Consider the following 13,294-nt stretch of genomic DNA (forward strand, 5'->3'; position numbering starts at 1 on the left):
TGCAGTTTACCTATCAGACTTAATGTGTTCAATTTTCACCTGGCAGCAACTCCTGTTTCATGAATTGACCCTTCCTGAGAAAGTCTTTGAATATTCTCAGCATTTTGGAAGCCTTCATTTTACCCTTATGGGAATAAAACAGCCATTAAGCAAGAGGACAAGGAAAGCATAAAAAATGCAGGGAAGAGCTCTCTTTCTGTTTCATTCTCTTTGTGTTGATGGGGTCAGCTGTGGGAGCAATGGAACATTGTAGCCATGTATCTGAACAATATCATGAATAGAGATGCCATACCTTCTTTTAGAGCCATTTGGAAACCATGTAACAGATAAAAATGATAATGGTAAGACAGAGAGCCTACATTTCTAAAATTCTTAAAGAAACCTCTTTCTATTATTAACTATTTCTCTGTAAACTTTAGAGAAACTCCCTTAGTGAATGAAACAAAACTTTTTCTATCATTTAACGGGTTTTAGGTTGATCTCATTATTTATCAAGGTGTGATTTATCTGTAGTAAAAAATACCTTTTTAATTTTATTCTGTTACACTCTCCCATCGTTGTAAATTGTTTCTTTTTCTATTTTATATTTATTTGTTTTCTTATGGTTAAAATAACTAAGGATTTTTAGTTCTATTCCTAAAATACCTCTATGTTTAAACAATCCTTTTTCCACCACCACTACTGAACCAATCCCAACACAATTATATTACTATTGGGTTATGCATGATTATAATTATTTGCAGGTTGTACTGCAAAGACACAGTGTACATGATTACATTTTCCTTCTTACATTTCTTTTTGTTTTTCCTTTGGCTAGTAATGGCCATTTTTCCCCTTGACTTTCTATGTTCTGTTACTAATAGTTTCTTTGTTCTCTCTTTAAATGTTCTGAGAGAGCTGTCAAAGGCCTGCAAATGTTTTTGTTCAAATGCTCAATATTTTCAGATACCCTCAGTGCCCATTTATTTTTCTCCCTGGAGTTCATCTCTCTTGCAATTCTTCAATTTATTGCTTCAGTCTAACCTGGTTGTTCTCTCAGTAGCTGTGGATCTATCTTTCACCTCTCATCTGGATGAGATTCCCTGTGTCCTGGATCCTAAGTCCCATCCTTTGTCCTTTTGTGGAGCTAACTAAGTACATGAGCTAGTAGCTGCCTAAAAAAGAGGGCTTGCAAACATATTTCTAAATCCTTCACTATATGGAAAATTATCCTTTACACCAGGTGCCAATAGTGATGACTGGTGGGGTAAAGAATTCAAATTTGGAAATCATTTCAAGTCAACAATTTTGGAGGTGTAACTCTGAGGTGTCCTGGCATGTCATGGCTACTACTCATCCTTTATAAACTCCATTTACCTTTTGGTGTTGCAATTGGGTGTGATGAGAGGGTGAGGGTCTTGGTTTGAATTTTTTTTTTTTAAAAGATTTTTTTATTTATTTGGGGTACCTGGGTGGCTCAGTGGGTTAGGCCTCTGCCTTCAGCTCAGGTCATGATCTTGACGTCCTGGGATGGAGCCCTGTATCGGGCTCTCTGCTCAGCGGGGAACCTGCTTCCCCCCGCCCCCCGACCTCTCTGCCTGCCTCTCTGCCTGCTTGTGATCTCTGTCTGTCAAATAAATAAATAAAATCTTTTTAAAAACATTATTTATTTACTTTAGAGAGAGAAAAAGTGACAGCATGAGAAGGAGCAGAGAGAGGGACAGGCAGATTCTGTACTGAGCACAGAGTCCAAAAGGGGGCTGGATCCCAGGACCCCGAGAACATAACATGAGCCAAAATCAAGAGCCCAACACTCAACCTACTGAGCCACCCAGGCTCCCCTCTTGATGTGGATTTTTTTCTTTTTAAGATTTTATTTATTTATTTGACAGAGAGAAATCACAAGTAGGCAGAGAGGCAGGCAGAGAGAGAGAGAGGGAAGCAGGCTCCCTGCTGAGCAGAGAGCCCAATGCGGGACTCGATTCCAGGACCCTGAGATCATGACCTGAGCCGAAGGCAGCGGCTTAACCCACTGAGCCACCCAGGCGTCCCTTGATGTGGATTTTTATCACTCAATGACCTCTTTCTTTCTTTCTTTCTTTCTTTCTTTCTTTCTTTCTTTCTTTCTTTTTAAGATTTTATTTATTTGACAGAGATCACAAGTAGGCAGAGAGGCCGGCAGAGAGAGAGAGAGGGAAGCAGGCTTCTTGCTGAACAGAGAGTCCGATGCGGGACTCGACCCCAGGACCCTGGGATCATGACCAGAGCTGAAGGCAGAGGCTTTAACCCACTGAGCCACCCAGGTGCCCCACAATGACCTCTTTCAATCATGAGGGCACATATCCTTCTATCATAGAAAATTTTCTTGATGATTTATTTGACAATATCCTATGCTTCATTTTATCTGTTCCCTTTTTTAGGGGTACTTTTAAAATTCTATCTTCCAATTCTTTTATTGATTCTTTTTTGACTATCATATTTTTAATTTGTCAGCTTATATTTGCCTTTTGTTTTCTTATACCCACTCCCATTCATAGAATCTTGTTTTGTTTCGTTTTATTTTTTTTAAGATTTTATTTATTTATTTGACAGAGAGAGAGAGAGAGAGAGCACAAGCAGGCAGAGAGGCAGGCAGAGAGAGACAGGGAAGCAGGCCACCTGCCAAGCAGAGATCCCCATGCCCGGCTTAATCCCAGGACTCAGATCATGACCTAAGCTGAAGGCAAGAGGACTAATCCACTGAGCCACCCAGGCGCCCCCCTAGCATCCTGTTTTTATTTCATGGCTATAGCCTCTTCTCTTAACTCAAAAAAGGAATGATAAGAGATTTTATATTCTAAAATTTTATTCTGTTCCGTGTTAAATCAATTTTTCTGCAGTTTCTTTCTTTTAGTTTCTTACATGTTGAAAGCTTTCCTTAAGTAACCGATAATCCTTGGCTATCAATTTGAGTTGTAAAGTAAAGCATTAAATAGCTGATAGAAATTCTAGAAGCGGTGGGGGGGGGGGGTTCTTTCTGACTTGAAGTCTTCCTAGTAGAGTGATTGGATAGCAGATCTGATCTCTCTCTTTAAGGTTATTCCATTTCTCCTAAGAAATTTTCTCTTGTCTATTGCCTTGGTGTTTGGAAGTGGAATAGGGAGGGAATATATCTCACTAATCTTACTCTGGAACCTGACCAGGGTAAAAAAGTCAGGAGACTGAAGATTCACCTTACGTACTTCCTGAAATGCCCATATTTTCTGTCTGGTACCACAACACAGCTCACTGCCATGAACATCAGGATTTCCTACATCATTTAAGGGACCCAGTGCAACAAAAATGTGGAGCTTCTTGTTAAAAATTACTAAGATTCAAGATAAAAAATGCTAAGATTCAAGATTCAGTTATAGAAATTACTAAAATTCGGGATGCCTGGGTGGCTTGGTTGAGCGGCTGCTTTCGGCTCAGGTCATGATCCCAACATCCTGGGATGGAGTCCCACATCAGGCTCCTCGCTCAGCAGGGAGCCTGCTTCTCTCTCTGTCTCTGCCTGCCACTCTCTTTGCGTGTGCTCACTCTTGCACTCTCTCTCTCTCTGACAAATAAATAAATTTTAAAAATATATTAAAAATAACTAAAATTCAATATTCAAGATTAGTATAGCAAAATATTAAACAAATATGAGTCTTTTCTGAGAGCAGGATTCTGTGTGGTCATATAGGCTGTACAACCATGATGGTGGCTCAGACAGACACACTCTGCCCACAGCTCTGACTGGTTCAGTTTTCCCAGAAAAGAATGAATATGCTGTCTTCTAAAAGGTTGGGAAAAGGATAATCATCTGGCTAAAAGTCATGAGAATGAGGATGTGGGAATTAATTTTAAACCAATCCACGTTTTCTACATTATATCTCACTCCTGTTTGCTGTGATTCTTGGAAGCTTCAAGAATCCAGGCTTCTCAGGGTGCTTGGGTGGTACAGTTCTTAAGTGTCCAACTCTTGATTTTAGCTCAAGTCATGATCACAGGGTCCTGAGATTGAGTCCTGTATTGGGCTCCATGGTCCGTATGGAGTTGGCTTGAGATTCTCTGACTCTCTCTCCCTCTGCCTCTCCCCGCACAGGCACACATACAGGAACGCATGCTCCATCTCTCTCTCTCTCTTAAATAAATAAATAAATAATACTTAATAAATAAAATTTAAAGAAGAAGAAGAATCATCATCCAGGCTTTTTAGGGTTCTATGGACAAGCCAGTTCACTTCTCATAATTTTATAACTATTTCCCTTTGTAACCATGGTCTACTCTTCAAAGTAAGGTATTTCTCTTCTTTTCGTCCTTGAGAACTTTGAAGACATCTGTTATCTGACATCATTTCCTCTCCCCGTCTCTTCTAGGTTTTGTGTTTATATCTTTTCTTTCTTTCTTTCTTTCTTTCTTTCTTTCTTTCTTTCTTTCTTTCTTTTTTCTTTCCTTTTCTTTTTTTTTTTTTTTTAAGTAAGCTCCATGCCCAGGATGGAGCCCAGTGTGGCTTGAACTCACCACCCTGAAATAAAGACCTGAGCTAAGATCAAGAATTGGATGCTTAAACAATTCAGCCACCCAGGTGCCACTATCTACTTTTTTTTTTTTTTAACTGTCATTTTGGGGACTTAGCAAGTGAAATATATGTCAAAGCATTTTGTTTTCCAAACCACCATATCTGACCAGAACCATGATATTTAGTCATTTTCCTTTTCATTGTATTTCTCTAAGATAGTTCATTTTACCCTTCAATTACTTAATATATATCCACATTTTGCTAACAAAAAGATACATTTTACATTTCTGAGTCATTTAATATTTTGAACTCTAAAACATTTTACTCTCAAAGACTCCCCTATTTCCACCTCCTCCTCCCAACTCTTAAAAAAAAAATAAAATAAGGCACATTTTCTGGGAGATAGAGTTGACTATGTAGTATGCTTATCGACCCAAATATTTTAGGACAGTGTATGTCTTGTTCCAGCCAAATTGCTGGCTGAGGAAGATAAGATATTGAATTTTTAATTGCAAGCCATTATGAAACCAGCTGTTTTGTATCAACCAACATATAATCAGTAGTTAACTATTCTCCATTGGTTTCAAGACAAAAACCTCAAATTTAATTAGAACTTGAAGGCACAACCAAGGGCTTGGTGACTGATAATCATTCTGATAGACCTAAGACTTGAAGAAGTTGGATGGCAGTAGAAATTCTTAAGCCTTCATGAAGGAATGGATTGTGTTGAGCTTAATGTATATATGCACAGCTGAAATATCAATTTAAACAGAATTGGTTCAGACTGCGAACAATGCTATTTCCAGTTTGCCCTGCTAGAGCTTCACTTAAAATTAATATCAGTGTGCTGCATCAGATCTCAATTGTCCAGCACAGCTGAGGAGATAGTCAACTATCAAAAGAATTAATTGGACCAGATTCAAATTCTAAATGATCTCAGCCATCTCACAATCATGGGAGCCAAATATAACCTAGATCCCCAACTGGTAGTATATTGACTAATTAAGAAGCAAAACTGTCTAAGGTGATTTAAGATCTAGTCTCATTCTACAGTGAGATAGATGTCTTGTCAAAAATCTGATAAAATATTCACAACTACAACCTCTTTGACCCAGATGCCACTCAGCCAAGCTGTGGAGAGTAAAAAAAAAAAAAAAAAAAAAAAAAAAAGGCCATATCTATTTTTTCTTATGAACATCTTTTATTTTGGTAAGCACTTCTCTGTCCTGTTTCATTTCCCTCAGACTCTAGAAATGTCTTCACTACACTTCTTAGATTTAGGGAAATAAATGAGTATCTATGGGTAAATGTAAGTCATTTTGTCAGACAACTATTTTGAGGGAGGCAATTAAGATGTTCTACTTATAATATGACTTGCCCTACCCTGGCCTTTCCTGAGAGAGAAACAGAAACAGAAGTGGGAGTCTGGGGCTGAGAATCTTCTTAGCCCTAATTACAGAGAATTGAAGACTTTTAAGAGGTCTTCCTTTGGGGTACCTGAGTGACTCAGTCATTAAGCGTCTGCCTTCAGCTCAAGTCATTATCCAAGGGTCCTGGGATCAAGCCCCACATTGGGTTCCCTGCTCGGTAGGAAGCGTGTTTCTCCTTCTTCCACTCTCTCTGCTTATGTTCTCTCTCTCTGGCTGTCTCTCTCTCTTTCTGTGTGTCAAATAAACAAAAAAAGCTTAAAAAAGAAAGAAAGAAAGAAAGAAAAGAGGTGTTCCTTCACATCTGCCTTCCAAAGGATCTCCCTAAGGTTACTCTCCTGGTATTCAAAGCCACTACGTTTTTATCCTTACAAAGTCGAGTGTCACATTCTTATTTATCTGACAATGGAAAATAATCCTAAAAATTCTTGATTCAACAAATTTAGGTTGCAAAGTATTAAGAGAGTAAATTCTCTGACTCCACAGAGTAAATTTCCACTGACAACCTGTGACTTCACGTCCTCTTAAGTAGAGAGATTCTTTGCATCTCATTTAATTACTCCTTAATTCGAGAATAATACCATCTGCTCATTTTGTTTTAAGTTGTATCTAATAGTAGGATTATTGTGGGGAGTAGAATAAGATACCATCAGATGTGACATTAATATAAAGTTCAGATAAGTCAAGTAACTTATCTGAGATACCACAGTTTATAAACAAGAGAATCAGAATTTACAGTTAAGTCAATATGGTGACATGATTTATTTATTTATTTATTTATTTATTTTTAAAAGATTTTATTTATTTATTTGTCAGAGAGAGAGGGAGTGAACACGAGCACAGGCAGACAGAGTGGAAGGCAGAGTCAGAGGGAGAAGCAGGCTCCCTGCGGAGCAAGGAGCCCGATGTGGGACTCGATCCCAGGACGCTGGGATGACCTGAGCCGAAGGCAGCTGCTTAACCAACTGAGCCACCCAGGCGTCCCAGTGACATGATTTAGAACTTTATATCATACTACTACTCTATGACTATAGTCAAGCCATTCAACTTCTTCTAGATATCTGGTTTTAATCTATTTAATCTAATGGCACAAATAATGATGCTTTTTCATGAGGCTATGAAAGAGTTAGATCAGATAATACATGTTTGCCAATTAGACCTATACACATGTGAAATAATACTGCTGTTATTGTTCATTATTAGTATGATATGTTATTACTGAATGTGTTTGGCCTCTCCAGGGGCTGTCACTTTGGTCCCATTGTCACCCACCAGCCATCTGGAAAGATTCTAAATTAGGCATATGCAGAACTCTGTAATCAAGACTACCATATCCAGAGGATTTGAAGGCCTTCTCTATGTGCCCCATTGTCTCCTAAAAGTTTGATCAACCATTGTTAGATGAAGGCTGAGCAGTGCATACTTTCTTAGTGTATATCAGCAATGAAAAGACTTCCTGTTAGCCCAGAATCCCCCTCTGGTACCAGAAAGCATTGAGACCACTGCAGCTGGCCATTCTTATCCCAGATTTTAGGAAATCTCCCAGAGACTGAACAGGTTATACATAGTTAGGGCTTGAAGAGGAAGAATAGGATTTCGGACAGTGTAAAATCTATGATTAATGTTAGTAGATGTCCTCTTTTATCATGTGGGCATTGCTCCTTCATTTGGAGCAGCAGAGAAATGAGCTACTGCCCTACTTCTCAGAAAACCAAACGCTGTAAGATAATTGCAGGTCAAGTGATGTTCTGGTGACCAGAACCCACTCCACCTTTCTCTAAGCATGTTGGTTGATGCCTGTGTGTGTCCGCCTGATGCTATAAATTGTGCTGGGGTCACTTGGGATGAAGATGCACTCACTTTCTCAGATTAGGACACCAACACCATCATCCAATCATCTTAGGGTTTTAGGTTGCTGTTCAACTCCCCCTTGCCCTATGCCTCCCTCTCCACCCCTCACTCTCATCAGCCCCCCATCAGGATCGGAAACTCCAATGACATCAACTGACAAGCCAGCAGATGTATTGAATGAAGTTTGCTTTCAGCAACATGGCTCTCAGGGTATCTGTGTAACTGTCAGGGCTTAATAAACAAAATTCAACTGTGTAAATCTTAAAGATCTCATTGGCTTTATTGAGCAATTCATGAATCGGCCAGCGTCCCATCTAGTGGATAGAAAGCGACTCCAAGGAGCTGTGTAAAATGAAAGACTTTAATGAAAGCAGAAGGAAGTGAGACAAGGAAGTTTTACCAGTAAAAAGTGGACTGGCTGTGGCAAGGTCACCTTCCTTTAGTGGATGGCAGTGTCTACTAGGCAGATTTCCTCACTAATGCTGACCAGGTGACTCCCGATGGCGCTAGTTTAAGATTCTGTCTCTGAGACATGCCAAAACTATGACTATAACTAAGCTGAGTCTCAGTTTAGTGACATAAGCCTTAGCATAAGTGACTCCATTTGGGGCCTGTTGTCTTGTTTTTAAGAAAGAATCGAAGTGCTTTGATGGTTTCCTTGCAGAAAACTGCCTGTTTGAAATAGTTGCTCTTGAACTGGTCAGATCCTTGTTGCTGATCTGCCCTGCTGTGTGAGGTGAGATGACCTCTAACAGATAACTAAGAACCTAAGTTAAAAAGGAATCTCTTAAAATAAACATGACTGGTTTCACCTTTCTGTTTTTTTTTTTTTCCTTAAGATTTTATTTACTTATTTGTCAGAGAGAGAGAGCGCGTGAGCACACAAGCAGGTGAAACAGCAGAGGGAGAGAGAGAAGCAGGCTCCCCCTGAGCAGAGAGCCCGATATGGGACTCGATCCCAGGACCCTGAGATCATGACCTGAACTGAAGGCAGATGCTTAACTGAAAAAGCCACCCAGGTGTCCCTCATCTTTCTGTTTTAAAGTGCTGCTTTGCAAAGGGCTCTTGCTTGCCATCCTTTACTTTGAAGCAGATTACCCCATTAAAACACCCCACACCATATGAGACCATATATGTGTAGGGCAGGAAGGCTGGCCCCTACCTGGGGACAGCAGAGTGATAGGTGCTGCTTGTTTGTTTGTTTATTATTGTAACAAAGCCCTGAAAGGATTATTGCTGAGAAAAAGCCCCAGAATGAGTCCAATTTTTTGAAAGGATAAAGATAGTTGATTAGGGTGTTCTTTTTTTTTTTTTTTTTTTTTTTTTTAATGATTCCAGTTATTCATTTGACAGAAATCACAAGTAGACAGAGAGGCAGGCAGAGAGAGAGGGAAGCAGGCTCCCTGCTGAGCAGAGAGCCCGATGCGGGACTTGATCCCAGGACCCTGAGATCATGATCTGAGCCGAAGGCAGCGGCTTAACCCACTGAGCCACCCAGGCGCCCCGATCAGGGTGTTCTTTAGAAGAGAAGACAATAATCAGAGGATGTGAGGGCCTATTTTAAGTTTGCGGAATATACATTCTGTATATATTTCCTACTAAGGTCAGTGCTTCTGCAGATGAGGTCTCTAGTGGATTTTATAAATACAACAACAAGCCCTAGAAAGAGCAGGTCAGAGGTGAAGATTGTGAAGAGAAAGAGAGGACAGGGGATGTATAACCTTATTAAATGTGGCATTTAGAGGAAAAAAAAAAAAAAACAGATGTGAAGGCAAGAAATTAAATAACTGACAGAGTATATGGGCTCATTTCTGTTTCCCACATTCTCTGGGGCACGCCAATGGTCTTGCTTTCCATATTTTTGCCTCATAAGGGCCCTAGCATAGACCCAGTTTAGGTATTTTCACCTCTGGCCCATTTCAGTAGAAGAATCATTGGTATATGTATGCTGGACACCAAAGCAGGAGAATTAAAGCAAAGACGAAGTTAAAGTAGCCAATCAAAATAGCTTTTTTAAAGGGGGCGGGGCTAAACCAACCAACCTTAGGACACTTGCCTCCCTTTGAACAAGAAATGTCTTCCGGATAACTTTGTGGGTTCAGTTAAGGATGGGACTGACTGTTGCCAATAGCAATCACAATGGAAAATGCTCATTTGTCTTTTAATTAGCAAAATATTTCACACATCTCTCGCATTCGCAGGTGGAATTTTGAAAGCCTCTGTAAGTGTGAAGGCAAATGGGTTTGTCTGGAATCTGTGAGGTTCATGTGGGCAACAACTGAATTGCTTTAGCGAATTTAAGACACATTTTCAATTTCACATCGAGGTGGAAAATAACTTTACTTTTCTCCTCCTCTCCCTTCAGCAGGTCTCCGTGTGCTGGAAACCAATTTTTCATATTACAGATGTGAATCAGTTAAGCTTTTAAATTTGGGGACTTTCAATTATATGGAGATTATTTTGGATAAGCAAAACAACTGTAGGAAACAGTACTTGGCCTCAGCAGATTTTGCAAACTAAAATAAATTAGGTTTATTTCATCAAATAGAGAAATACTATCTCTTATTAAGTATATTTATGTATTGGGAAATGATAGCATCTGCTAATCCGTAACACCTAAGGACTCTGAATAATCAAAACAGCAAAACACCTTTAAAAATATCATTTGCTAGAAGATGATATTTTCAATGAGTTTAAGATTCAGCAGCTCAGGTTCACTTCCTGTTATGTCATTTTGGCCTCATCTAGGGCCTTCAATTTCGCGATCTCAATTTGGGGGGCCATCCCTAAGAGTTTTTTGCTGTGAGTTTTCAGCAACAAAAGGCCCACAGTTCAGAATGCCATTTTCCTGTACTCTGACACAGGTCTGAGACAGGTTGAGTTATATTACCTTGCAAAGTGAGGTTAAAGACTTTTGAATGGGATCAGATGTAGGTTGATGAATTTGGAATTGCAGATATTTTCATTACAAGGAGCTCTACCATGTGCAGCTGGAACAATTGGTTTTAATTAATCTGAATAAACAGTGGGCTTTGACAAACAAATAATAACCATCAAATTAAACAGCTTTCTTGGGAGAAAACCATCCTAAGTGGCAGTATTGCCTTTGGGCTTTTGAGGGATTCTATTTAACAAGCTGTTTATTGCATTTTTCAGAGGGGGAGGGGGGCATAGAGTACATATAGTGAGGAGTGGTGGGAGGAATTTGACTTACCTAGAATTGCAGAAAGGTGAGAAGCACAGAATTTTGGAGTTAAATGAGATCTCGGGAGTCATTTACATCATCCATCTCTCATTATGTTCAAAGAAAAAAAGAAGATTAAACTACAGAAAGAGAGAGTGCTAGAGAGAGAAAGAAAGAGAACCCAAGCCCGAGCCAGAGCCAGAGCACAAAATCTGCCCAAGGTCTAATCTTATATTCATAAGAATAATCATGGGTTATAGGGTGATATAAAGGAAACCTATGTTTAGTGCATTCTACTATCTTAAGAAAGGGACTTAGGTAACAACTTAAAAATCATAATAACAAGGCTTGGAAGATTCAAGTAACTAGAAATTTCACTTGTGCGTTATATATATGATGTCCCCAGAAGTCTGAGATAATGAAGCACCGTTGACCTTAGTCACACACTGGGCAGGATCATCATCAAATGTAATGTTCAAGAGATCTCTGACATCAGCCTTGAACCCAGATCATCATGTTCCATAATTTATTGTTCTGAAGGGAAGTACTGTGTATAGTTAGCCATCATTTCCTATCTGTGGACTTCTCAGATGGTTGGATTAGAGTGGACTTCTAAGTAACACCAATATAACAAGCTCAGCCTATTGTGACCCTGCCCACCATTGCTGTTCTCACTGATCTCCCCTCTGCCCTCGGCTCAGGTCATGATCCCAGGGTCCTGGGATCCAGCCCTGCATCAGGCTCCCTGCTCAACAGAGTGCCTGCTTCTCCTTCTCCCTCTGCTCCGCCTGCTTGTGTTTGCTCTTCCTCTCTGTCAAATAAATAAATAAAATCTTAAAAAAATAATAATAAAATAAAAAAAGAAGAAAGACAGAAAGACCCAGCCTGCCGTAGCTCTTCCAGGAGGAGCTCCTTTAATCTGTGATCAGGGTTATGATACAACACCAATAAAAATTCTAATAGATATTTGCCCATCGTCTGTCACCTACTCAGACTCCAGGCTTATCTTTCCATTTTGGGTGGATTCATTGGCACCTTTTTGTTAAGCTATAGGCAAGCAGAAGGATGATGGCCAAAAGCTTCAGTGGAAAATAAACTCTGAAAAGCCGAGAAGGATGCTTTCAAGGTGCCACAATGTCTGAATCAAAATCTTCATTTCTTTCTCCTTCTGATTATTTTTAATTTTTTTCATCAAATGCTTCTTTCTTAAAAACAGCAAAACCTAATCATGTCCTCAAGTACTTAAGCTGGTCTTATTGGAAGTCTTACTCTACAGACAGAACACATGATGCATTATCTGGGTGGCCAGTGTACCCATTAGAAGCAAAGGTAAAAGCTTCAAGACATCTCCTTGAATATTTCTTTGTGTCATTCTTTGTGAAGTCATGACTTCTGCTCTTAAGATGCAGCAAAATACAGATGTAACTCTTAAAGGTTTTTCTTTTTCTTTTTTTAAGTTTTTATCTATTTGACAGTCAGAGATCACAAGTAGGCAGAGAGAGAGAGAGAGGAGGAAGCAGGCTCCCTGCTGAGCAGAGAGTCCGATGAGGGGCTCGATCCCAGGACCCTGAGATGATGACCTGAAACGAAGGCAGAAGCTTCAACCCACTGAGATACCCAGGTGCCCCTAGGTTTTTCTTTTTTCTTCTACAATCACAAGAAGATGGATATGGAGCATTTGGTAAGGGGAAGGAACCACCACGGAGCTGGGGGGGGGGGGTATAGAAATTAGAGTATGAGGCTAGTGGTCTATCGGGAAGTACTAGGTGACAAAGGAAACTCATGAAAGCATCATTGGTTGCCTCTTCTTTTTCAGGAATACCATCTTCCTACTCTACCACCTACAACAAGATAGACTCACTGGCAGCTTATGCTATCCAACATGCCCAATGCATGTGTAAGCGCGCGCACACACACACACACACATACACACACACCATTGAATTACCAAAAGAGCCTCACCTATCTTTCTTAACAACATCCTAAATTTCTTATCCTTCTCAACACCAAACCATCTCCTACTTTTATGGGATTGTCTTGTTATCTCCTGTGTAAGGTAATGGACAGCTAATAGAGTTCTTTCACATATACTGATAAATAGTGGGAAAAAGGCCAGTGCCATCTAAGATTATGTGTTAGTACTCATCCTGTGACACGATTCCTAGAAGTTTTTTATTCATTAAGTTTTGGGGGAGGACACCTAGAGAAGAAATATTAAGTTAAAATCAAGACCCAGAAGGCCAGTCCTGCTCTTTAGTCCTCTGGCTAAAGTTTGCTGCACATGGCTCCCTGGTGGGGGAAGGCGGCTTATTCTTCTTCATTCCTCATGCT

Source organism: Mustela lutreola, chromosome 4, assembly GCF_030435805.1.
Source record: "Mustela lutreola isolate mMusLut2 chromosome 4, mMusLut2.pri, whole genome shotgun sequence".
Classification (NCBI taxonomy): domain Eukaryota; kingdom Metazoa; phylum Chordata; class Mammalia; order Carnivora; family Mustelidae; genus Mustela; species Mustela lutreola.